The sequence below is a fragment of the Sitophilus oryzae genome, unplaced genomic scaffold (genome assembly GCF_002938485.1).
Source record: "Sitophilus oryzae breed Bouriz unplaced genomic scaffold, Soryzae_2.0 scaffold_1621_pilon_pilon, whole genome shotgun sequence".
Taxonomy (NCBI): domain Eukaryota; kingdom Metazoa; phylum Arthropoda; class Insecta; order Coleoptera; family Curculionidae; genus Sitophilus; species Sitophilus oryzae.
Genome location: NW_022146305.1, coordinates 796295 through 822578, shown reverse-complemented (window position 1 = coordinate 822578; position 26284 = coordinate 796295). Strand labels below are relative to the sequence as shown.

The 26284-nt window shown below is 27.0% G+C and overlaps 3 long non-coding RNA genes across 4 annotated transcripts; 1 reads left to right on the top strand and 2 right to left on the bottom strand.

The window, feature by feature from the left end:
- Nucleotides 1-242: 242 nt before the first annotated feature.
- Nucleotides 243-6643, top strand: LOC115880383. 2 transcript variants are annotated; one of them, XR_004049843.1, is made up of 10 exons: nucleotides 243-342; nucleotides 407-680; nucleotides 741-973; nucleotides 1344-1544; nucleotides 1888-2027; nucleotides 2605-2780; nucleotides 2926-3100; nucleotides 4221-4401; nucleotides 4903-5072; nucleotides 5566-5810. It is a non-coding gene; the product is annotated as an uncharacterized LOC115880383 (long non-coding RNA). The 2 variants fall into 2 exon arrangements; XR_004049844.1 differs by lacking the exons at nucleotides 2605-2780; nucleotides 2926-3100 and having other exon boundaries at nucleotides 5566-6643.
- Nucleotides 6644-19753: 13110 nt separating this feature from the next.
- On the bottom strand, nucleotides 19754-20672 carry LOC115880401. Its single transcript, XR_004049867.1, has 2 exons — nucleotides 20635-20672; nucleotides 19754-19865 (listed from the first exon to the last, which is right to left on the bottom strand). It is a non-coding gene; the product is annotated as an uncharacterized LOC115880401 (long non-coding RNA).
- Nucleotides 20673-22362: 1690 nt separating this feature from the next.
- LOC115880389 lies at nucleotides 22363-24975 on the bottom strand. The gene is made up of 6 exons (XR_004049852.1): nucleotides 24811-24975; nucleotides 24509-24749; nucleotides 23932-24135; nucleotides 23445-23584; nucleotides 22673-22848; nucleotides 22363-22532 (listed from the first exon to the last, which is right to left on the bottom strand). It is a non-coding gene; the product is annotated as an uncharacterized LOC115880389 (long non-coding RNA).
- Nucleotides 24976-26284: the final 1309 nt, after the last annotated feature.

Sequence of the window (26284 nt, the reverse complement as noted above, 5' to 3'; positions counted from 1 at the left end):
AAAGTTTTTTTAGCAATAATAAATGGGTAATAAAAAAATTACTCAAAGAGACAACATTAGGTAGCATATTGTTTTTCTATTATATTTGGAAATAACTATTTTTCGTCTTATTTTAAAATTGACAATATTATTTAATTTTTTTAATAGTGACTTTTAATTAAACGTAAATTAGTAAATAATGTAATTTTACATTATAATGAGAATTAAAGTATTAGTAATTTATTTTTGTTACTGAAATTAAATTCATTTTGTTCCTGAAATCTTTTTAGTACTAAACTGCTTTGGAATGAATTTTTTTGGGGGACAACAGCAGGATTAGGGCCATCTTCTAGATGCCATCAGGTAAATTTATATAACTTTATATTTATCATTTTCTTTGACTAAAAAAGTGTTTTTCTTTTTTTAGGTAGGTGCGCTAGCGTAGTCGTTTGTTGTAGCATTATATCCCTTTTCCTCCTTTTTAAAAAATGTTTGTAAGACGCCTGATTTTGTATAAGTTAGTTATATAAGTAGTTGAATAAGAATTGGTGAGACTTGGAAAATAGAAGAGGACAAAGAAAATGGAAAAGGATTGCTTTGAAATAGAAGGAAAGGAGATAGAAGATGTTTGAGGAAAGGAGGAGGATTTTGTTCGCTGTAACGGAAGTTTTTTGAATGAAATTTGGAGCAACTGTATTAAGGTAATTTTTTTCATCCAGTTACAAAAAGTAAATACTTATCACAACTTATATTTTTTATAGATGTTATTGATATCTTGGACATCAAGTTTCATTTATTTGTGTATTATACAAGCCTATCTGTTGGTGGAAATGTAAAATGGCAGCTGGTATAACACCTTGTATGAATTATTAGGAACTTCAAAGAACTTTTGACAGAATTTAAACTGGGAAGAAGCTCATAAAAGACCAGTTTAGGCTGCAGTAGTACCAGGACCTTAAATTGGCTTCCACAACACAGATATCTTTCAAAAATGGTAAGTTTTAACAAATCATATTCTTTTTTTTTAGGTTTTTAGAATGCTTGAAAATTATGATAAATATTCATTATTTACAAGTTTAATATTTTGAATTTATACACATACATTTTAATAGGTATTGTTATGGATTCTGTGGCTCCACTAATTTAAACTCACGATAAAATACTTAACGAATTTATTTTCTCACTATATACACACATAATTAACTATTTAAAAATCCTTCACCAATTTGTCAACATTTGCTATTCAAAAACTAACCGTATTTTAGATAGCGGCTGCTTCTCGAACGTTTGAAAATCATCTTTAACGTTTTTTTTTTATTTAAATTAATCTAATTTGATATTTTCCTATTTATTTTAATTTTTAGATATCTGTTCGAGTGATATACTGGGCGTTAACAGTTGTTAAAAATCTGCAAATGAGTTACTACTGTGCATACGTTTGAGGAATGTCAAGAAATGTTTTGAATGAAACGATAGTGAAAAACTTGTCCACAAATGTCAATTTCAAGATACAATCAATAGTACTAAGATTGATTGGCCTCCATTACCATTATGCTATAAAAATGGTAAGTTATTTTTATTATTTTTTTATGGCTACAATTTTTGTATTTCACTACAAAATTGTAGGCTTCAAATTCAAAATAAAATGTGTTTGAGATTGAAAATATATTAATATATTTTTTTCAATCTTTGTAGTTATTTACAAATTTGTATCAGACAATTTTAATTTTATTTAGTATGTTTTCTTTTTGTAAAAATCTATGAATATTTGACAATATTTTAAAGAGTTACTATTGCGTTTATTTTTTAATATCTACCTAACATATTAAAAAACACATATTTTTTTATTCCAAAATGTGAAGAAACTGACTTTATAAAAATTTACTTATTTATTTTTTGTATTTTTAGTAAGCAATACAAATTGGTATTAATGGACGTTTTGACAGCTGTTGCCAGTCCAAGTTCCAGTTTTAATGGAAAATCTTTAATGGACACAGAAAAATGCCATTTACTGGATTGACTTCTACACCTGTTGCCTTTTAATAATGGTAAGTTATGCCTCTCAACTTATTCTTATAAAATTTTAAAATCTTATAAAAATATTAAATTTTCCATCGTATTCTTTTGGCTCAATATTAATAGGCTCTATTTCTGTTTCTTTTGTGAACTAAAACAATAATAAAAAAGACTTAAAAGCGGGACAAAATAAAATACAGACGCTGTATTACTGGTTGCATATCAGCGTTCTTGGAAAAAATGCATAGTTTTTAAATCTTTTTTTAATAATTATTCAAGTTTCCACTAAGATACACGCAATAAAATTTTACAAACCGAGTAAATATAAGTTGATTTTTTTACTTTGATATTTTTAGTAAAGTAGATACCTTATTTATATTTTTTTCGATCATTAAAACCGCAAATATTACATTAATTATAATTATTTTTTATTAGAGAAAATTAACTAATTTTAAGTCTATCTAAGATCTTTATTGTTTATTGTTTGTTTTAATATGACTTTAAATTTATAAAAAAATAGCTATTATTTTTTTACATAATTTTGAATATTTTTTTATGTTTTAAAAAATATATATTTAAAATTATTTATTTATTTTTTTTCAATTTTAGGTATACAACGGTACAATTGCTGTTAGAAGTCAACAAGTAGTACTAGTTGCAGATAATATATTACGGTGGACATCAAAAAGCTTTAAATGGAATGAAACTTGCAGGAAAAATAAAGGAAAACCATTTTAGACTGTATACGTAATAACTGTTAGAGTGGATGCAGTCCTCCATCAATGGTAAGTTATTTATCTCTTCTTTTTTTTTTTATTAAATTTCTTTGACAAGATTGAAAATTATGATAAATTTGGTATGAACAAACTGACGTCATATTTTTTTTATTATTTAATTTTTTTTATCTCTTAATTTTTTTTGTACTTTTAGTGAGGTGAACAAATTGATGGTAATGGACATTTTGACAGCTGCTGTCACAACTCAACGAACAAGTTGCAGCTTTGAAGGAAAATTTTTGATTGGATACAGAAAAATGTCAGTCGTTTCAGGATGTAAAGTTAATAGAACCAGGGTCGGGCTCGACATCTGTTGCCTTTTAATAATGGTAAGTTATTTTGATCATTTTATATACAGGGATTTTCATACAACTGGTTCATTAAAAGTTTTTTACTGTATATATTTTTCTAAGTCTATAACTAGTTTAATTTGGACTAAATTTCATTTTAAAACATTTTTATTGGACTAGTTATGTGAAATACCCTGTATATATGGCATTGATTAGCTTGAAAATTTTGTAAAATGATTAAATTTTACAGAATATTCATACTCTGCAGTTTGTACAGTGTTAGCATTTTATTTTACCCTAAATTTTAACAGGTTTTAATTTTTTTTTTTATTTTAGAAGCTAGAACATTCATTAAAAAAAAAGAAATTATAAAGTTTTAGCTCAAGTTTTAATGTGTATTTTTTTAAATGGAAGACCCTATACATTAAAAGTATATTAGGTGGCACATTTTTTAATTTCTGAAAGACACTCGTGCCCTTTCATTGTAATAGTTTTATCAGAATTTAATAAAAAATACACCAAAATTATTATGTTTATTTCTCTTTTTTTAATTTATAGGGCATTTCACTTAAAAATATACAGTTTTACCAATAACTGGGTGATACTTGAGAGTGTATGACATTTATAATAATAAAACCGTATTAAAACTTGACTGAAAAACTAATATAATTGTTTTTTTAATTAATATTAGAGATCAAAAAATTAAAAACATATGGCCAGTTAAAGTGGAAAAAAATACAATGCTAACAGTGTTTTACTGGTTGCATATCTTTAAATTTATCTCAAAATTATTAAAGTTATCACCAAAATAACGCAATAAATTTACGAGTTATTACTAAATATTAATTTTTTCTTTTTCTCTATATCTTGTAAATTAGATATTTATTTTTTGGATTATTATTAACTCATTATAATAATGCTTTATTTTCTTATCAAGGAATTTTACAATTTTTTATATCATTTCGGAAGTTATCAATAATTTTTTTTTTAATTTTATATAACTCTTTATAGCTAATTCAAATTAATATAAAAAATGTCTATTATTTATTTGTTATGCTACATAGTTGTAAATATTAACATAATTTATGTTATTGTCTGTTTTCTGATAGCTTCAAAAATTGCTATAATAAAAAATTACCTAATATTTTTTTTTATTTAGGCATACGATAGGACAATTGCTATTAGAAACCGATAAGACATACTAGCTGCAAATAATATGTATGGTGGTTATAAAAGAGATTTAAATGGAATGAAACACTTGTGCAGAAGAAATCGAGGAAAACCATTTTGAACTGCTGTTACTTAATAGCTGTTAGAGCGGATCCAGTTCTTCATCAATGGTAAGTTATTTATCTATCTTATAAAATTTCATTGGACAGCTTGAAAATTTTTAAAATTTTCTAATATTCGAGCGCTTTTGCTCCAATATTAGAACAGCCAACAACTATTAAAAATAGGCAGGATAAAATAAAATGCTGATACTGTATTACTGGTTGCATATAGGTACGGATTACATGGGTCCGCTAATTTAAAGTCACGATAAAATACCTAACGGATTTATTTTCTCACAATTTATACTGATTACAACACACAATTAACTGTTTAAAAAAATCCTTCGCCAAATTGTCAACATTTTAAAACTGTTTGGTTTAAAATTACAAAACTCGTCACACACACCTTGACGATAAAGTTCCCACTAGAATAAACGCCATAAATATATATTTTTATAAATATAATTTTGATTAATCTTTTTTATTTTTGTTTTTTATTAATATTGTTTTCAAAATCTTTCAAAATTAGTATAGTAAAAATTTACTGAATATTTTTTTTTGGAATTTTAGGTATAAGATGGGATAATTGCTGTTAAAAATCCACAAGCTGTACTATCTGCAAATATTATGGTGGACAACAAAAAGCTTTAAATGGAATGAAATTTGCAGGAAAAGACTCAGAAAGACCATTGAGGACTGTACTTAATAGCTGTTACTGTGGTCGCAGTCCTTCATCACTAGTAAGTTATTTATCTCTTTTTTTTTCTTATTAAATTTCATCGATATAATATTCAAGCTGCACAGGTTTCTGAGGTCAACGTCTATTCCTATATGTCATTTATTAATAATTGATATAAAAACTTGTCAAAAATAAAATTTAAATGAAAAAAAGGAAAAAGGTTTCAAACATACCGAGTATTATTCAAAGGTGAAAACATTAATTTTAAAAAAAATATGAACTTAGAATTTTTTTAACATTTCTGTCTTTAATTTTTTATAAATTTTTATACCAATTTTTTATAAATGATATATTGTGGTTTACCTGGCAGAAATAATTTTCATTAATTGTTATTTCAAAAGCCACTATAATGCTGCTTTTTTTCTCCTAGGGTATATACAAATTATTAATTTAAAAAACATAGTTATTGCATTAATAAAAATATATTTATTTTAATTTTTGCATAGATCGTTTTATTCCTTTTTTAATATTATTTTTATTTTTATTTTTTTTAGATATCTCTGCATTTTCTTAACAATGGATATCCCCAACAGTTGCTCCTACTCCTCACTTTCCTCTTTCACTCAACATAAAGCAGACTCGATACTCCTCAATGCCTCACCAAGGTTCGTTAGCTTCATTAATAGTGTTATTGTTTCAATAAATTTGTTTACTGGTTTTTATCCTCTTCTTAACTATTTAAGTATATCAGGCGTCATATTAGTGTTATTGATTTTTTGTAAAATTTTGATAATCTGGATAAAAACCGTTTTTTTTTTTCTTAAGATTTTGCAAAATAAAATACTTGTTAAGAACAATTAACGTTATTTTATGAATAGGACCATTATTTCTGTTTATATTGTCTTTTTATTTATTTATTTTGATGCTCTATTTATTATCTAATCGCCTCTAGTTTGAGACATGTTTGATTAATTTTAAATCATTAAAATCTATGCATTAATCTTGATGAAAAATATGTTGAGCAATATTATAGTAATCTGTTATAATTTCTCTTAAGCTTTTTTTCAATCTCATTTATCTTTTATTTTTGCATTCATTAAAGGTCATTAGATATTGTGATTATTAATTAAATTGTTAGTTGTATTATATAACGTAATATTTTTTTAATAGAATTAAAGAGATTCTTTATAAATTTGTATCATTACCAATTATTTATAATAGTAGTTTTTTAATTATTTTTAATTAATTACTTTAAATTTATTCCGGATTATCAAAATTATAAATGTTATGCATGCGCAGCTGCGTCACTATAGCCCTATGAACACAAGTATTATTTTAGTTCTAAAGTTTATATTTTTTAATATTTAATTTATTGTATTAACACAAACTAAATTTTATGGAATTTATCTAACTATATCTACGATCAGATGATAATTTAATAGTTTAATGATCAATTTAATCATTTTTTATAAGTTCTGGATTGATTATTTTTAGTAAAATAATCCATTTTGTTAATACTTGTGTTCATATAGTTTTTTTTTGCTTTTGTGAATTATTTTTAGTACCCTAGGACAGGGGCGTGACCCTAGGACAGGATAGGGTGGTAAAGGGAATAATTACCCCTCCCAGAAAGAGATTGATAAATAAAATAAAAATAGTTAAAATTCCACGTTTATTTTTTTCCCACGATTACTAAAAAACTTTTTAGCAAAAATTTCATTCAAATCTACTAGTTTACTTAAATATTGCAATTATTCCTCCCAGATCCAGCCTGTAGATGCGCCACTGGCCTAGGGACAGATGTTTTTTCATGATTGATCAATTTTTATCATTATAATTTTTTTTTTCAAACGTCACAAAGTATTAATTTTTGCGACGTGATTGACAATATAAAAAAATATTTTGACGCCTAAGCATAAAAATACGAAAAAATATATTATTAAACTGACATTAAGTGTCAAATTTAACGAGCGTAATCATAGTTTCTCGATATATAATTACTTACTTTTAAATGTTTTTATTTCATTTGCGTCGTTCTTTGTGTTTAAATCATTGCATTAATTATTTGTGACGTTTGAAAAAAATAGTATGTTCTATTTGGAGTAAAAATGACTTTTTGTGCCTCGCCTGTAATGTCGAACGTACAGCGTCGCCACAAAAAGTATCATTTTTACTCGTAATAAATCGATATACCTACTATTTTGTATTGTTTTATGTCATATGTGTAATATAGTCTATCCAATGAGAGGATCCCTGACAGTGACAGTTGTGTTTGTCATTTTAATTAACAGGTAAATTGTATTTTCTGTCATTTTTAAGAATGTCATCTGTCAAACTCTTCTTCGGCTCGTTGAACAGGCTATATAACGTAAGTCATTTTGCTTTTATATGTAATATAATCAATATAAGGTGTTTTTTTTTCAGTACAAATATTTAATTAAATAACTTAATTTGCAAAGTAAGGTAATTATAATATTATTGGTTTTGTTGTTCTAATTTTTAGAAGTTTTTAATTGTGCTATAAGAAGAAAAGAGATAAAACACTCCTCATTTTGATTGAATACACCTAATATAGATTATAAATATTATTAATTGATGTGTCCCACTTGCTGTGGTTATCAAACTTTTAATTAAAAAATATTTCCGGTTTTTGTAATTTAAGATGATTTGTTGGTTGCCTATACTTTCGTAAAAATCTTTTTGAAACCTCCAACAACTATTAGATGGATTTATAATTCTTTTTTTGCTTTTATTAAACAAATGTAATATATTTTTAAATTTTATATGTTAATTTACATATACTGTATACAGGGTGACCCAGTATACCGAAAAATCTTTAAATCAAGTTAGAGTTTTTCATTATTCTTTCTTGCAAAATATTTTAATAGATATACTTTTGTTTTAATAGATATACACGGTGATTATACTATAATTTTAGGCTTAATGTTGCAATTTTTTAGATGGGAAGGTTTATATTTTGTTTGCTCAGTAGATTTACTACAGAAATTTTCAAATTTTAAATAACATCAATATTATTTTATGTTTTTCAAATAGAAGTACATAGTGCCTTTTTCAAAACTATATGTATTTATTTTATTTAGAAAATTGGACAATACAAGTTTTAAAAATGTCTGAAAATCTAACTGAAGTCAAAAATAATTTTTAAGGTTAGATAATACTAACCTTATCCAACGATATAATGTCTAAAAAATAACTTAAATTAATAGTAAAATCATAAAACAAAAATGGTACAAAAAGTATGAGCTCTAAAAATTGTTATTTTAAGATTAATATTTTTAGTTTTCTAAAGGGAAAACTACATTAGTACAAAAATATTTTTGTATTACCCTGTATATGTATAAGAATATTTTCAATATGTGCTCTACTTTAATTGTCGTCATTTGTAAAAAAATGGGGTGAAAATTGCAAACAGAAAAATTTATATTAGGTCTTTTTAGTATACCGGGTCACCCTGTATTTTGACATAGACTTTTTGTCTCATTTGCATAGACAGTGAGTGTTGATAACCACAGTAAAAAATATACAAGGTCCAGCAACAAAGCGTCTTAAGTTAATTTTAAGTGCAGACCATAAACTGTGCACTAGGTCCTATTTCAGGAAACTATGTTTAGTTGTATAGGGCGTCTGAAAAAAGCGTGGATGTTTTTATTAAATGCCTCTTTCCCACGTTTTTACACTAAATTTTTGTTTTGGTAGTTCTAGAGAAATAAGTCTATAACATATAAGGATAGGTGCAGGGTTTTCAGAGATATTTAATGCGATAAAAAATTAAGTTATATATTTTTCTTAGGGTTCTTGATCGTCTTTTGTTTATTTTTATTTCACTCTCTGGCAGTTCAGGTAAAACCTTACATGTAAAGTACATTTAAAGTTTTCTCCTACCTCCAATTAAGAAACCTGTAGGTATCGCACTAAATATCTCTGAAAACTCTACATATACCGTATGATCGAAAAAAAACAGCTTCCAGTTGGTTTGGAAATGAATATCGACGATATTTCCCATATAAATTTATATACAGGGTGTCCCCGAAATACGTGCAAGTATAAGTAAGTCAAAAATAACGGAGTTATTTTACTTTGAATTTTTCCAAAAAAAAATGATTTTTTGAGAACCACTGGATCTTTTCTGGATTTTCTTTCTTGTAAATTTAATTTACTACCTATGTTGCCATATTATCAAGAAATTATGTTTTTTTTAACTAAAAACTAAAAAAAAATACACAAAATTTTTCAAAAAATTCCGAATTTTCAAAATATTTTTTTCGCGAAAAAAAACTCATAGGCGTGATTCTGGGGTTGAACTATACTACCACTTACTACCACCTTGCACTTATTTCTGGGACACCTTGTAAAAAATGACAGCGATCTTCATTTCACAGCCATCGCTGACGCAGTTTTTTTTTCGATCGTATTGTATTTTGTAGCCATTTTGTTAAAAAATAAAAATACAAGGCTTGAAATAGAAACCATGCTTGGTATTTACTACAGGTGGTCTGTACTGACGATTATAAATGTTACAGGGTGCTCAAAATTTAATATGAACGTGGTTAAAACATACAGTAATTTTTCTTGGGTTTTCGTAAAAGTAAAATACGGGGCATTAGGTGAAAAAGTCAGTATGTCAACATTTCAGTGCGTTCCTTAAAAAATAAGAAATTATTTTCTTTTTATTATTAACCAAGTTCGACATCGAATTTTGAACCCCCTGTACAATGTACGATTACGATATTCATGATAAAGTTAGTATAAACCAACTGTAAACACTTAATTAGCTCTGTGGTAAACACTGTCGTCGGTTTGTAGATTTTTAGTTATTTATTAAAATATACTCTAAGGTATATATTTTCATTGGTTAGTTTATTTCTCTGGAACTAATCAAAACTACTACAGTGACAAGAAAGGAATACTTTGCACTCGCACTTTTTTTAGATATCCTGTATACAAGTGAATATATTTTCGTGAAATATGTTCTAGCAAGAGCGTAGCCAAGAGTGGGCAGAGAGTAAGCTAGAGATTAAAAAATTGCCTTAAGGGTTAAGTTTTCGAGAAATTTGCAAAAACGAGGATTTTGTTTTACTGCGCCCTCTAGGCCATTGACTGGCGACGCTCTTCTTTTGCATTCAGTAAGATCTGTCCAACGCGTCAGGGAAAATCTCGACAGACGACATCCAAAAAATGACAGAAAATACAATTTACATGTTAATTAAAATGACAGACATAACTGTCACGCCATGACCCTCTCGTTGAACAAACTATACACAGTTTAGGTCTGCACTTAATGCGTCTGCAATAAAGTCCTTAAGTTCTTTAATAAACGACCTCTATCGATGTTCGGCGTACTGTTTGTTGCTGGACCCTGTATAGTATTCCATTTAGTTAGTGGGTTTTTTGGCTTATTCGTAAAAACTTTCGATTTTTATGAACATGAGTTACATTTTTGCTAGCCCACTTAGTATTCTTGATACAGGGCGAATTTGAAAATGTGGCAGTGTCAGATCCCTTCGTATCACAGTTATTCATAATTTTATGATTTTTCGAAGAATCCAGTGGCCTTATTAGTTTCTATTTTTGAAATTTTGACCAATGTTTATTTTTAATTGGGACAACCTGTATATTATGAAATTAATTCGTCCTTTTACAAGCTTATTAAAAATAGATAACACTGTGTCACTAAAACATACATTAATTTTTCTTAGAAGAATTTTTGAGAAGCTTGTAAAAAGATTCCCTTGGCAAATATACAGGGTGTCCCATTTAAAAACAAAGTAAACATTGGTCAATATTTGGTATATAACACTCTTAAAAGTAAAACTAAATAAGCCTTTGGGTTCTACGTAAATAGTTTTATAAAAATGCGTTTTTATCTTTTTAACATGTCAGGCTAGTGAGATACGACGGGTGTCCGAAATGCAACATTTTTATTATCATCCTTAACATGGAAACTGCAAATGCTTTGTTAGTTTCACTTAAATGTAATTCAAGTTTGTAGAAACTGTTAGGTTCTATAAATAGTCAAAAAAACCTCAATTGCAACTAAAATGGATACTCCTGATGCATGTACAGAGTGTCCCATTTTGGTTGTAATTGAGGGTATCTCGCTCATAAGCAACCTTGAGCTAAATTGTCATGGCCTCCTTAGACCTTAGGAGTTTAGGAGACTATGACTAAAAGCTTGCTGACACGGTCCAAGTATACTTGGACCTAGTACACTTGGATACTGCCATATAAATATACTTATATGGATGCTACGCGCGTGTACTTGTTTGTACGCTGCTTGTATCTTAACTGTTTTATCCAAGTCGAGTTGGAAGGCTTTGTAACATCCAAGTAAGTTGGTAGCAAGCCTACTTACTTGGATGTTATGAAGCTTTCCAACTCGACTTTGAGAAAACAGTTGATATCAACCATACAAACGCGTACGTAAGAAGCGCGCAACATCCTTAAGTATATTTATATGGCAATTATGGCAGCATCCAAGTGTATTTTGATCGAAGTACATTTGTACCGTGTCAACCGGGCTTAATGGAGAGATAACCCTCTTTTGCAACCACAATGCGATGTATCTCTTGTACATAGTACCCTCACTTTCCATCATCCAGTATAAAATAAATAATCATTGTTCAAATCCATCCTTGCATGTAGTAATTTATTATAAATAAACCTATTGAAATAAAAATAATTGTTTTATTTTAATTTAAACTTGCGCACGTGGCGCCCTCTGGTGGTAAAGCTCCGAACTAAAAAAAATGCTAGTGGCGCCCTCTAGTGTTAATGCCCTGAACTAAAAAAACGATGGAAGCGCCCCCTGGTGTTAATGCCCGACACTAAAAACCAGTAGCGCCATCTGGTGTTAATGCCCGGAACTAAAAAATGATGGAAGCGCCCTCTGGTGTTAATGCCCGACACTAAAAATGATAGTAGCGCCCTCTGGTGTTAATGCCCTGAACTTAAGTGCATATGTACTTTAGTTCGGTACATTGACAATAGGGGGCGCCACATGACTAAGTGTGCCTAATGAATTGTTTACTATTAAAAAAAACGAATATTAAATTCATTATTTAGCGTATATTTGGTACATAAAATTTACATTAAAGAGAGAGAATAAGGTATTAAAATTTACATTAAATAATCAGGTATTTTTGACGGCATGCTCTAAGAACACGCTATAAGTTTTTTGCAGCGAGTTCTAAAGCCTGGTTGACTTGGACTTGGATGCTGCCATAAAAGTATACTTATATGGATGCTGTGGCGCGCCTCACTTGTAAGCTGATTCTATTTTATCAAAGTCGAATTGGAAAGCTTTGTAGGATGATATGAATGAAGCTTTTCAACTCGACTTGGATAAAACAGTTGATACGATACAAACAGCGTACAAGTGAGATGCGTGCAGCATCCATAAATTATACTTATATGGCAGCACTTGGACCGCGTCAACCCGCCTTAGTGCGGTGTTACACTATGCGTTTCAGCAGCACCGTGTAAACCGGCCTTTAGAACGCACTGCCCCTTACAGCAAGTTCTAAGTAAGAAGTTGCTGTAAGTTTTCTTACAGCGAGTTCGAAAAACGTGCTGCTACAGGAAAATAAACAACAAATAAAATTTATCACAAAAATAAGGCGTCCTGTTAAATTATTGGACAAAGTAAATTGCTAACCTGTACAGGATGTACCATTTTCATATGCTTTAGGGAGTTTCTAGCTTATGAACGCAGATAGAGAAAAAGTTGAGATTTTCGCAAAATAGTTGGCTTCTTATTGATGAAATTACAGATATGAGGAAGAGGGCTGTGATAAATATAATCCCAGTCCTCTTAGTTTCTAAGCTACAGAATCATTTTTATAAATATTTAAAAAGTTATAAGCAAAAGCGAATTTTTATAAAAAAATTCTTTCAGATGAATTATGTTCTTCAGTTATCAACGGAAGGTGTATTTTATATATTTTATGTACAGATTGTCAATAAAAATAAGGTAATTGCACACAATTTACCTCTATAAAAAGTGCCTCGTTTGTCCATTAGAGATCATCAGAATTTAAAACTATGAACATATTTTTTAAGATAAAAACATTTGCTTTCAAAAGAACGAATTATGTTTTTACATTTACAATAAGTTTTTATATCTGAATACAAGGGACGGTAAAAAGCATGTTAAAAGCATTTATCAAAATCACCCTGTAGCTCAAAAACTATGAAGGTTATAACATGTGATTTAAAAAAAGTAAAAAAACTACGTCAAAGGCGTCTGGGGAATGACAATCGATGATAATTTTGGCGAGGTCAATCTCTAGACGTCATTTAGTAAAATTTTACATAAAACTTCAATATTAACCTTAAATTATAGAAAGGATAAAAAAAGATAGAACGGTTCTAGACACACAAATCTATTTCCATTTTTTTCCTGTAATTTTAAACTACGCCATTTAAAAATCGTTTTTACTCAATATAAAAATAAATTACAACCTTCTTAAGGGCAACTGGCTTTAATGGCAAAATTTGCCATTAAACAATAAAGGAGAGGACGGGCCAAGAAAATGAAGTCTAGGGCTTGAGTTCGCAAAAATTGTCATCGTCATTCCCCAGCCGTTCATGACGCCGTTTTTTTTTTCGACCGTAGGGTATTTTATAAAAAATTAGTAGCCACTGCGAAAACCGCTACTTATTACCTATCTCCGTTCATAAGAGAGAAACACTATAAAACATGAGATACCCATGTTAAACGGTTTCGTCATTTCCACATTTCCTTGCAATTAAGGGCTTTCTCGCTTATTAGTAAAGAATACTAAATGTCGAACTTGTTACTTAAACGAACCCATTATTTTTGTTACTTAAACGAACTTATTTTTTTCTTGAAAGCAAAGATACCTTACACAAAATTGTCATGGCCCTCTTAGTTTCTATGATACAATGTGTTGCAGTTTTACACACACCTCATATTATATCAGTAGTCTGAAAAAAATAAAAACATAAGTATTCATATACTTAGAACATATTAAGAGGAACCAGAGACATAAGAATAAGTTTTTTCTTAATATTTTCATAATACACTTGTCAAAAAAATTAACTTTGTCCTTCACAAGCTTTGAAAATATATGTAACAGTATATTTTAGTTAAAAGATGCAGAATTAATAATTTTAAAATAATACAAATAAAAATTTACATAGGACCATGCCAAAACAATGCTGCTATTATCTTTTAATTAGCGAAACCAATTTTAATCTATTTAATTTTTAAATGAGAAGTTTAAACAATAAGGAACTAAAAATACAAATACTACGAACAGTGACATAGGATATAACAAAATTTGTATTAAACTGTTTTACCTCTAATTAAAAACTGTGACTTATGGTGGCTTGTGAGAAGATATATTAATTCACTCTTAATTACATGACAAATAAAACACTCTTAATTTCATGACAAATATATGGGCTCTCCCATTAATAGAAACTAAACATTGGTCGATATTTAAAAAAAAAACATTTAAATTATTTAAAGAAATTAAAAAAAGGAGTTCCGTAGCAATATGATTTAGAACTTATTGATAAGTTGTCAGACTACTGAAATAGGAGATGTATCTGAAACTGTAACATTTTCAAAATCACCCTGTATCATAGAAACTTAAAAGGGACTGTGGCAATTTTATTTTTCATAAAAATCAAGTTTATAAAAATCGCAGTGCCCCATCCTTAATAATGAGCGAGATGGACAGTCTGTACAACATTATTGATTGATAAACACAAAGTGGAAATGATAAAATGACGGAAAATACACTCATGAGGAAGTGACAAATACATTTGGAACATTTTAACAATGGAAGTTTTTATAGGGTTTGTTGTTTATTTTCCATTTAAACTAATATAAAATTAAAAATTGCATAAATTAATTAATCGCTCATCGCATGAATTAAAATTATACAAAAAAAATTGAAGTGAATAGTTAATAAATAAATAAATAACATATTAAATAACAAGGTAAACTTCTAGTTAACTGAAATTTTAAATGGCTTTAATATGTGCTCTAATATTACCGGCATGTTTTGTAATAAAAAGATTGAAGTGAAAATCTCAAATAGAACACCTAGTTTATTTAACACTGAGCTACCCTGTAGTAATTTAAACGATTTTTTTTAATTGAAATTTGAAAGCAATACTTACTTAGAAAGCAATAAACAAATATATTAATTATTCTACAAATTTTAACTTTTAATGTGTTTGAATGAGTAAGATTCGATTAGGCAACCAGTTATACTAAAATTTAAAGAAATTGAGATAACTATTTTCAGATGATTTTTTATGTAAAATGAGCTTTATTAATTAATTTACGCAATTTTCTATTGGAGTACAATGGTGGATTAATCATTACACAATTACAAATCTTAATCCCATCACTGACTAAATATTTAAAGATTCCAAAACTACAGTTTACAGCCTTAAAATTAGTTCAGATAATTAATAAGTGCTAATTAAATAAAATATTCCAGAAAAAGCTTGCCAGATGCATACAAAACAACAATATCAATTCATAAGAATGTTATTTAATGTAATCTACTAATTTGAAGTAGTAATAACTTAAGCATATTTTTTTTTAATATATTCTACTTTCAAATATCTGGATATATTTAATTTCTAACTTTATTATAAAATTAAGAGTGTTTTATTTAAATAGCAGAGAAAGACATTATATTATATTTAGTTACCAACATATAAAGTATTTTAGTATAATTTGTTTTGATCTTGTTATATAAAATACTAGTTGAATACTGGCGCATCCGCCACGACATCAAGAAAAAAAAATACCTTTATTTTCTTTCTTTAATTAAATGAAAAACAAAAAATCCGACGACGACAGTTTTTAGAAGAGCCAATTAGCTATCTTTTAGTAAAAAAAGCAACTTTCTAGAGCAAGTCGTTACTTCAGTAGAGACGACACAGATAAACATTAGCATTTTATAATGTAGATTTTCAATTAAAAAAAATACGACTTTATAAATTTGTGAAAGCTTTAAAAATGTACAGGAAAAATCTAAAATAATAATAGAATTATAATTTGAATAACATTTCATTTAAATACTAACAATATAAAGCAAAAATATATTAAAAACACCCTGTGTATACCTACGAACTGACTTTAAAATATGATCTACTGTAACCTGTATGTTTTATAAAAAAAATCAGTGAAAATTTCAAAGTGAAGACCTAACATGATTATTTTTGGAACATTGGGCCACTCTGTGGTAATATAAATTATTCCTTTTTACCTGCTAAAAAAAGACTCTTAATTAGCTGATTAATTATTAGACACGACAAAAAAATATTTAAAATGAAAAAAGAAATGACTGTAAACGTAGTGCTTGGAACCTCTAAAACGCTTACAAAATATAAATGTATACAAAGCAATTTTATAACAAAAATACAGCAATAGATTACAATAATATTATATAGAAAACAGATAATAACATTTGTACAGAAATAGTACAATATTATCGAATAAAAATGGCGTCGGCGATGGCTATAAAATGAAGATCGCTGTCATTTTATATATAAAATTATATGGAAAATGTAATTGATGTTCATTTCCAAGCCAATTGGACGCCGTTTTTTTTTCGATCATACGGTATATTGTGTTATTAGGAGTAAAAATTATACTTTTTGCGACGAGACTGTACGTTCGTGAAAAGTCATTTTTACTCCGAATAGAACATGTTCTTTTTTCAAACGTCACATATAATGTTTTAAACAATTTCAAAAACTGCAAAAATATAAAAATATTTAAAAGTAATATGTTGTAAGTAATTATATATCGAGAAATTATGGTTACGCTTGTTAAATCTGACACTTAATGTCAGTTTAATAATAATTCTTGCACTTTTGTGTTTAAGCGTAAAAATTACTTTTTTATATTATGCCAATCTTTGTTGCCATCGCGTTGCAAAAATTAATAGTTTTGTGACGTTTGAAAAAAAAAAAGATATTGTATTGAAATACTTTAATGATATCTCTTTGATAATAATAGGGATCTTCAAATTTATTTTGCTTAATAAATGTTATAAAGTAATATTTATTTTCGACAAAAAATATTTAGAAATATTTCCTATTACAGATAGCAAAGGTAATCTATAGATCACTATTATTAAGAAAATATTAAAAACAATATATTTATAAAATTCTAATACACCAAATAACATACAAAATTGGTATTAAAATATATATATTTGTGACATTTAAGTGGAATGAAATCTATGTCAAAAGATTTTAAACGTTGAAGGACCAACTGAAAAAAGATATGCCACAAATAAAACTAGAATTATTATTTCTGTGTAAAAATGTGTTCTATCTTAAAATTATATATTTAACAAATATGTATATACAAATGTTAATTTTTATATCATGTCTTATGATATTTCAATTGATCCTACAATAAATATATTATATACCCTAGCAGACCATTTTCATATGTAAAATTCATAAATTTTAGGAGATAAAGTCTGTTTCATATTTCATAAAAAAATTATATAGCAGTAATTAATTATCTTAAACGCAAGTGTAACGATTTTATTAACACATAGCAAACAGCAGTTTGTATTTTTCAGAGACATTTTAAATACTAAAATTGAGAGAAAAAATTACTACTGGAAATAAGATTTTTTTAAATAATAAGAACATTACCACATTACATAAGAATCGATTAGGCAACCAGTAATACTAAAGGTTAAAATTCATGTATTTATTTTCAATTGAACTCTTCTAAAATAATTAATTTATGCAATTTTGATTGGATTACTTTTATTGCATTTAAAAAAAACAATTTTAGTATAAATCTACTTAAATCGCACAGTATATCTACGAATGTGCTCACACAATATATTCGTTAAATAAATTAAAATGAAAATACATATTAAAAAGAAAAATATTTTTATAAGAAATGTATGTTTTATGAAAATGTTAATAAAAAAAAAGCTTTTGCTCTTGTAAAGACGTTCTGAGGACATACTGTATATAAAGAGAATTCTGCACATAAAAAAGAAAACAATGCATGAAGTGCATTGCTCTCTGTGTTAAAGAAACAAACTTTATCGCTAAAATTTAAGTACAAAATAGATATAAACATAAATGTTTTAAAATCATATAATTAAAAACATCTGATAGGGTGCCAAAAATAATTCTCAAAAGCAAAAAAAAACCATATGAACACAAGTATCCAAAATTGATTTAATAAAAAAAATATTTCAAAAAAATAATCACTAATAAATCATTTCTACTGGCTTGATATTGGTATTCAATAATCACATTTAATGTTTATGAAAAAATATTAAATGACCATTAACTATTAAATTATCATCCGGTTGAAGATATAGTTAGTTAAATTCTATAAAATTTAGTTTTGCGTTAATACAATAAATAAAATATTAAAAAATATAAACTTTAAAACCAAAATAATACTTCTGTTCATAGGGCTATAGTGACGCAGCTGCGCAAATATAAAAATTATAATTTTGATAATCTGGAATAAACTTAGAGAAGCTTAGGAAAATATACATAATACAAGATAAAATAAATTGGAAATCATACAAGCCTTTAAAGATTGTTTTTTTAAATCTTTTAAAAATACCTTTGACGAAATCCAGAATACAATATAGTTTTATTTAATAACAATTTAATGATTGAACTAATGTAAGTAAAATATAAGATAGGTGAGATTGAAAAAAAGCATGAAATGAAAAATTATAACAGATTAGTATTATGTTGCTCAACATATCCTCCATAAAGATTATTGCATTGATTTGAATGATTTAAAATTAATCAAACATCCCTCAAACGAGAGGCAACACAAAGCATAAATATAAAGACAATATCAACAGAGATAATGGTCCTATTCATAAAATAAAGTGTATTGCCCTTAACTAGTGTTTTATATTGCAAAAGCTTAAGAAAAAATAAAGGTGTCTATCCAGATTATCAAAATTTTACAAAAAATTAACATTAAAATGACGCCTGATGTAATTATATAGTAAGAGGATAAAAACCAATAAACAAATTTATTGAAACAATAACAATATTAATGAAGCTAACGAACCTTGGTGAGGCATTGAGGAGTATTGAGTCTGCTTTATGTTGAGTGAAAGAGGAAAGTGAGGAGTAGGAGCAACTGTTGGATATCCATTGTTAAGAAAATGCAGAGAGATCTAAAAATTAAAATAAAAATACTATAAAAAAAGGAATAAAACGATCTATGCAAAAATTAAAATAAATATATTTTTATTAATGCAATAACTATGTTTTTTAAATTAATAATTTGTGTATACCCTAGGAGAAAAAAAACAGCATTATAGTGGCTTTTGAAATAACAATTGATGACAATTATTTCTGCCAGGTAGACCAGAATATATCATTTATAAAAAATTGGTATAAAAATTCAAAGTTCGTATTTTTTTAAATTAAGGTTTTCACATTTGAATAATAATCGGTATGTTTGAAACCTTTTTTTTTTTTTTTTCATTTAAATATTATTTTTGACAAGTTTTTATATCAATTTATAATAAATGACATATAGGTATAGACGTTGATCTCAGAGACCTGTGTAGCTTGAATATTATGAAACCTTATCATAATTTTCAAGCTTGTCGATGAAATTTAGTAAGAAAAAAGAGATAAATAACTTACCATTGATGAAGAACTGGATCCGCTCTAACAGCGATTAAGTAACAGCAGTTCAAAATGGGTTTCCTCGATTTCTTCTGCACAAGTTTCATTCCATTTAAAGCTTTTTGATGTCAACCATAATATTTGTAGATAGTACGGTTTGTGGATTTATAACAGTAATTGCCCCAGCATATACCTAAAATTCCAAAAAAATATTAAGTAAATTTTTACTGTACTAATTTTTGAAGATTTTTGAAAACAAGATTAATAAAAAACAAAACAAAAAATTAATCAAAATTATATTTATTAAAATATATATTTATGGCGTTTATTCTAGTAGTGGGAACATTAATATATCGTCAAGGTGTGTGTGACGAGTTCTGCAATTTTAAATCAAACAGTTTTGAAATGTTGACAATTTGGCGAAGGATTTTTTTTAAATAGTTAATTGTGTGTTGTAATCAGTATAAATTGTGAGAAAATAAATCCGTTAAGTATTTTATCCTGACTTTAAATTAGCGGACCCACGGAATCCGTAAAAATATGCAACCAGTAATACAGTATCAGTATTTTATTTTATCCTGCCTATTTTTAATAGTCGTTGGCTATTCTAATATTGGAGAAAAAGTGCTCGAATATTAGAAAATTTAAAAAATTTTCAAGCTGTCCAATGAAATTTTATAAGATAGATAAATAGATTATTTTAAATAGTTAGTTATTATTTGTAATCAGTATAAAAACTGTGAAAATAAATCGTTAAGTATTTATCGTGACTTTAAGTGCTTGGACTCACGGAATCCCTAACAATATACAACAAGTAATTCAGCATGAGCATTTTATTTTGTCCTGCTTATTTTTAACTGTTATTGGCTGTTCTAATATTTGAACAAAGAGCTTGAATGATATTAGAAAATTTTGAAAATTTTCAAACACTCAATGAGAATTTTATAAGATAAATAACTTACCAATGATAAAGAACTGGGTCCGCTCTAGCAGCGATTAAAAGTAACGTAACAGTTCAAAATGGTGTTCCCTACGATTTCTCCTGCACAAGTTTCATTTCCATTTAAATCTCTTTGATGACCACCATAAATATTACTTGCAGCTAGTACGACTTATTAATTTCTAATAGCAATTGTCCTTTTTGTATACCTAAATTAAATATATATTAGGTAATTTTTTGTTATAGCAATTTTTGAAGCTATCAAAAAACAGACAATAACATAAATTATCTTAATATTTGGAACTATGTAAAAATAACAAATAAATAGTACAAATTTTTTTTTATATTAATTTGAGTAAGTAATAAAGAGTTATATAAAATTAAAAGAAAAGACTTTTATTGATAAGTTCACTAAAATAATAGGAAAATTGTAATTTCCTTGATATGACAGTAATACATTATTTATGACTTATTAATGCTCAAAAAATTAAATATCTAATTTACTAGATATATATATATATATATATATCGATGACTTTAAATTAGCGGACTCACGGAATCCTAACAATATATATATATATATATATATATATATATATATATATATATATATATATATATATATATATATATATATATATATATATATATAAAAATAAAACTAATATTTAGCAATAACTTGGAAATTATATTTATTTTGGTGGTAACTTAAAAAAAACTATGCAACCAGTAATACAATCTTAGCATTGTCCATTTAATTTTTTTTTCTATTTTTTGAGCTGGAACAACAAATTATAGGGTTTCCTGTCAAGTTTTAGTACGTTTTATTGTTATAAATATGATACACTGCCATTTGACACCCACTTAAGTTATTGGTAGAAAATGTATAAATTTTTTAAATAAGATACCCTGTAAATTTAAAAAAATAGATAAAAATAATATACGAAAAAAAAACACATAAAAACTTGAGTTAAAACCTTCTAATTTCTTTTTTTTTCAATGAAAATTCTAGCTTCCCAAATAAAAAAAAGTTAAAACTACCTGTTAAAATATGGGACAAAATAAAATGCCAACACTGTACAAACTGCAGAGTACGAATATTCCGCACAATTTAATTATTTTACAGAATTTTCAAGCTTATCAATGCCATTTCAAAAAAATATATACAGGGTATTTCACATAACTAGTTCATTAAAAGTGTTTTACATTGAAATTTAGTCCAAATTAAACTAGTTATAGACTTTAGGTAGTTATAGAAAAATATAAGAAATATATAATATTAAGAAAATAAATATAAATATAAAGAAAGGGCACGAGTGTCTTTCAGAAATTAAAAGATGTGCCACCTATAAGATAATTTTAATGTATAGGGTCTTCCATTTAAAAAAATACACATTAAAACTTGAGCTAAAACTTTATAATTTCTTTTTTTTAATGAATGTTCTAGCTTCTAAAATAAATAAAAATTAAAACCTGTTAAAATTTAGGGCAAAATAAAATGCTAACACTGTACAAACTGCAGAGTATGAATATTCTGTAAAATTTAATAATTTTACAAAATTTTCAAGCTAATCAATGCCATATATACAGGGTATTTCACGTAACTAGTCCAATAAAAATGTTTTAAAATGAAATTTAGTCCAAATTAAACTAGTTATAGACTTAGAAAAATATATACAGTAAAAAACTTTTAATGAACCAGTTGTATGAAAATCTCTGTATATAAAATGATCAAAATAACTTACCATTATTAAAAGGCAACGGATGTCGAGCCTAACCCTGGTTCTATTAACTTTACATCCTGAAACGACTGACATTTTTCTGTATCCAATCAAAAATGTTCCTTCAAAGCTGCAACTTGTTCGTTGAGTTGTGACAGCAGCTGTCAAAATGTCCATTACCATCAATTTGTTCAGCTCACTAAAAGTACAAAAAAATTAAAAGATAAAAAAAAAGTAAATAATAAAAAAAAATATGACGTCAATTTGTTCATACTAAATTTATCATAATTTTCAACCTTGTCAAAGAAATTTAATAAAAAAAAGAGATAAATAACTTACCATTGATGAAGGACTGCATCCACTCTAACAACTATTACGTATACAGTCTAAAATGGGTTTCCTTTATTTTTCCTGCAAGTTTCATTCCATTTAAAGCTTTTTGATGTCCACCATAATATATTATCTGCAACTAGTACTACTTGTTAACTTCTAACAGCAATTGTCGCGTTGTATACCTAAAATTGAAAAAAATATATTAAATAATTTTTTTTATCAATTTTTTTTAAACATAAAAAAATATATTAATATTCAAAACTATGTAAAAATATAAATAATAGCTATTTTTTATATTCATTTAAATAAGTCATATTAAACAAACAATAAACAATAAAGATATTAGATAGACTTAAAATTAGTTAAGTTTCTCTAATAAAAAATAATTATAATTAATATATTTGCGGTTTTAATGATCGAAAAAAATATAAATAAGGTATCTACTTTACTAAAAATATCAAAATAAAAAAAATCAACTTATATTTACTCGGTTTGTCATTTTATTGCGTGTATCTTAGTGGAAACTTGAATAATTATTAAAAAAAGATTTAAAAAATAATCAATTTTTCCAAGATCGCTGATATGCAACCAGTAATACAGTGTCTGTATTTTATTTTGTCCTGCTTTTAAGTCTTTTTTATTATTGTTTTAGTTCACAAAAGAAAACAGAAATATAGCCTGTTAATATTGAACCAAAAGACCTTGAATACGATGGAAAATTTAATATATTTATAGGATTTTTAAATTTTATAAGAATAAGTTGAGAGGCATAACTTACCATTATTAAAAGGCAACAGGTGTAGAAGTCAATCCAGTAAATGGCATTTTTCTGTGTCCATTAAAGATTTTCCATTAAAACTGGAACTTGGACTGGAAACAGCTGTCAAAACGTCCATTAATACCAATCTGTATTGCTGACTAAAAATACAAAAAATAAATAAGTAAATTTTTATAGTCTGTTTCTTCACACATTTTGGAATAAAAAAATATGTTTTTTTAATATGTTAGGTAGATATTAAAAAAATAAACGCAATAGTAACTCTTTCAAATATTGTCAAATATTCATAGATTTTTACAAAAAGAAAACATACTAAATAAAATTAAAATTGTCTGATACAAATTTGTAAATAACTACAAAGACTGAAAAATATATATTAATATATTTTCAATCTCAAACTTATTTTACTTTGAATTTGAAGCTTACAATTTTGTAGTGAAATACAAAAATTGTAGCCTCAAATAATAAAAAAATAAAAATAACTTACCATTTTTATAGCTTAATGGTAGTGGAGGCCAATCAATCTAAGTACTATTGATTGTACCTTGAAATTGACATTTGTGGACAAGTTTTTCACTATCGTTTCATTCAAAACATTTCTTGACATTCCTCAAACTTATGCACAGTGGTAACTCATTTGCAGATTTGTAACAGCAACTGTTAACGCCCAGTACATCACTCGAACAGATATCTAAAAATTAAAATAAATAGGAAAAATTATAGTATCAAATTAGATTAATTTAAGTAAAAAAAAACGTTGAAGATAATTTTCAAACGTTCGAGAAGCAGTCGCTATCTAATATACGGTTAGTTTTTGAATAGGAAATGTTGACAAAATGGTGAAGGATTTTTAAATACTTAATTATGTGTGTATATAGTCAGAAAATAAATTCGTTAAGTATTTTATCGTGAGTTTAAATTAGCGGACCCACAATCGATAACAATACCTATTAAAATATATGTGTATAAATTCAAAATATTAAACTTGTAAATAATAAATATTTATCATAATTTTCAAGCATTCCAAAAACTTCAAAAATAGAATATGATTTGTTAAAACTTACCATTTTTGAAAGATATCTGTGTTGTGGCAGCCAATTTAAGGTCCTGGAACTACTGCAGCCTAAACTAGTCTTTTATGAGCTTCTTCCCAGTTTAAATTCTGTCAAAAGTTCTTTGGAGTTCCTAATAATTCATACAAGGTGTTATACCAGCTGCCATTTTACATTTCCACCAATAGATAGGCTTGTATAATACACAAATAAATGAAACTTGATGACTTGATGTCCAAAATATCAATAACATCTATAAAAAAATAAAAGTTGTGATAAGTATTTATTTTTTGTAACTAAAAGAAAAAAAATACCTAAATACAGTTGTTCCAAATTTCATTCAAAAAATATCCATTACAGCGAACAAAATCCTCCTCCTTTCCTCAAACATCTCCTATCTCCTCTCCTTCTATTTCACAGCAATCCTCTTCCATCTCCTCTGTCCTCTTCTATTTTCCAAGCCTCACCAATTCTTATTCTACTACTTATACCAATAGCTTAAGCACACAAATTTCCGGGCACGTCTTACAAAGTACTATTGATTGTATAAAGATTGTATCTTGAAATTGACATTTGTGGACAAGTTTTTCACCATCGTTTCATTCAAAACATTTCTTGACATTCCTCAAACGTATGCACAGTAGTAACTCATTTGCAGATTTGTAACAGCAACTGTTAACGCCCAGTACATCACTCGAACAGATATCTAAAAATTAAAATAAATAGGAAAAATTGTAGTATCAAATTAGATTAATTTAAATAAAAAAAAAAGATAAAGGTAATTTTCAAACGTTCGAGAAGCAGCCGCTATCTAAAATACGGTTAGTTTTTGATTAGCAAATGTTGACAAAATGGTGAAGGATCTTAAATAGTTAATTATGTATGTATATAGTGAGAAAATAAATTCGTTAAGTATTTTATCGTAAGTTTAAATTAGCGGACCCACAATCGATAACAATTCCTATTAAAATATATGTGTATAAATTCAAAATATTAAACTTGTAGTTAATGAATATTTGTCATAATTTTCAAGCATTCCAAAAACCTAAAAAAAGAATATGATTTGTTAAAACTTACCATTTTTGAAAGATATCTGTGTTGTGAAAGCCAATTTATGGTCCTGGAACTACTGTAGCCTAAACTAGTTTTTAATGACCTTCTTCCCAGTTTGAATTCTGCCAAGTTCTTTGGAGTTCCTAATAATTCATACAAGGTGTTATACCAGCTGCCATTTTACATTTCCACCAATAGATAGGCTTGTATAATACACAAATAAATGAAAACTTGATGACTTGATGTCCAAAATATCAATAACATCTATAAAAAAATAAAAGTTGTGATAAGTATTTATTTTTTGTAACTAAAAGAAAAAAAATACCTAAATACAGTTATTCCAAATTTCATTCAAAAAATATCCATTACAGCGAACAAAATCCTCCTCCTTTCCTCAAACATCTCCTTTCCTTCTATTTCACAGCAATCCTCTTCCATCTCCTCTGTTTTCTTCTATTTTCCAAGCCTCACCAATTCTTATTCTACTACTTATATAACTATCTTATAGAAATTTCAGGCGTCTTACAAACATTTTTTAAAATAGGGGAAAAGGGATATAATGCTACAACAAACGACTACGCTAGCGCACCTACCTAAAAAAAAGAAAAACACTTTTTAGTCAAAGAAAATGATAAATATAAAGTTATATAAATTTACCTGATAGCATCTAGAAGATGGCCCTAATCCTGCTGTTGTCCCCCAAAAAAAATCATTCCAAAGCAGTTTAGTACTAAA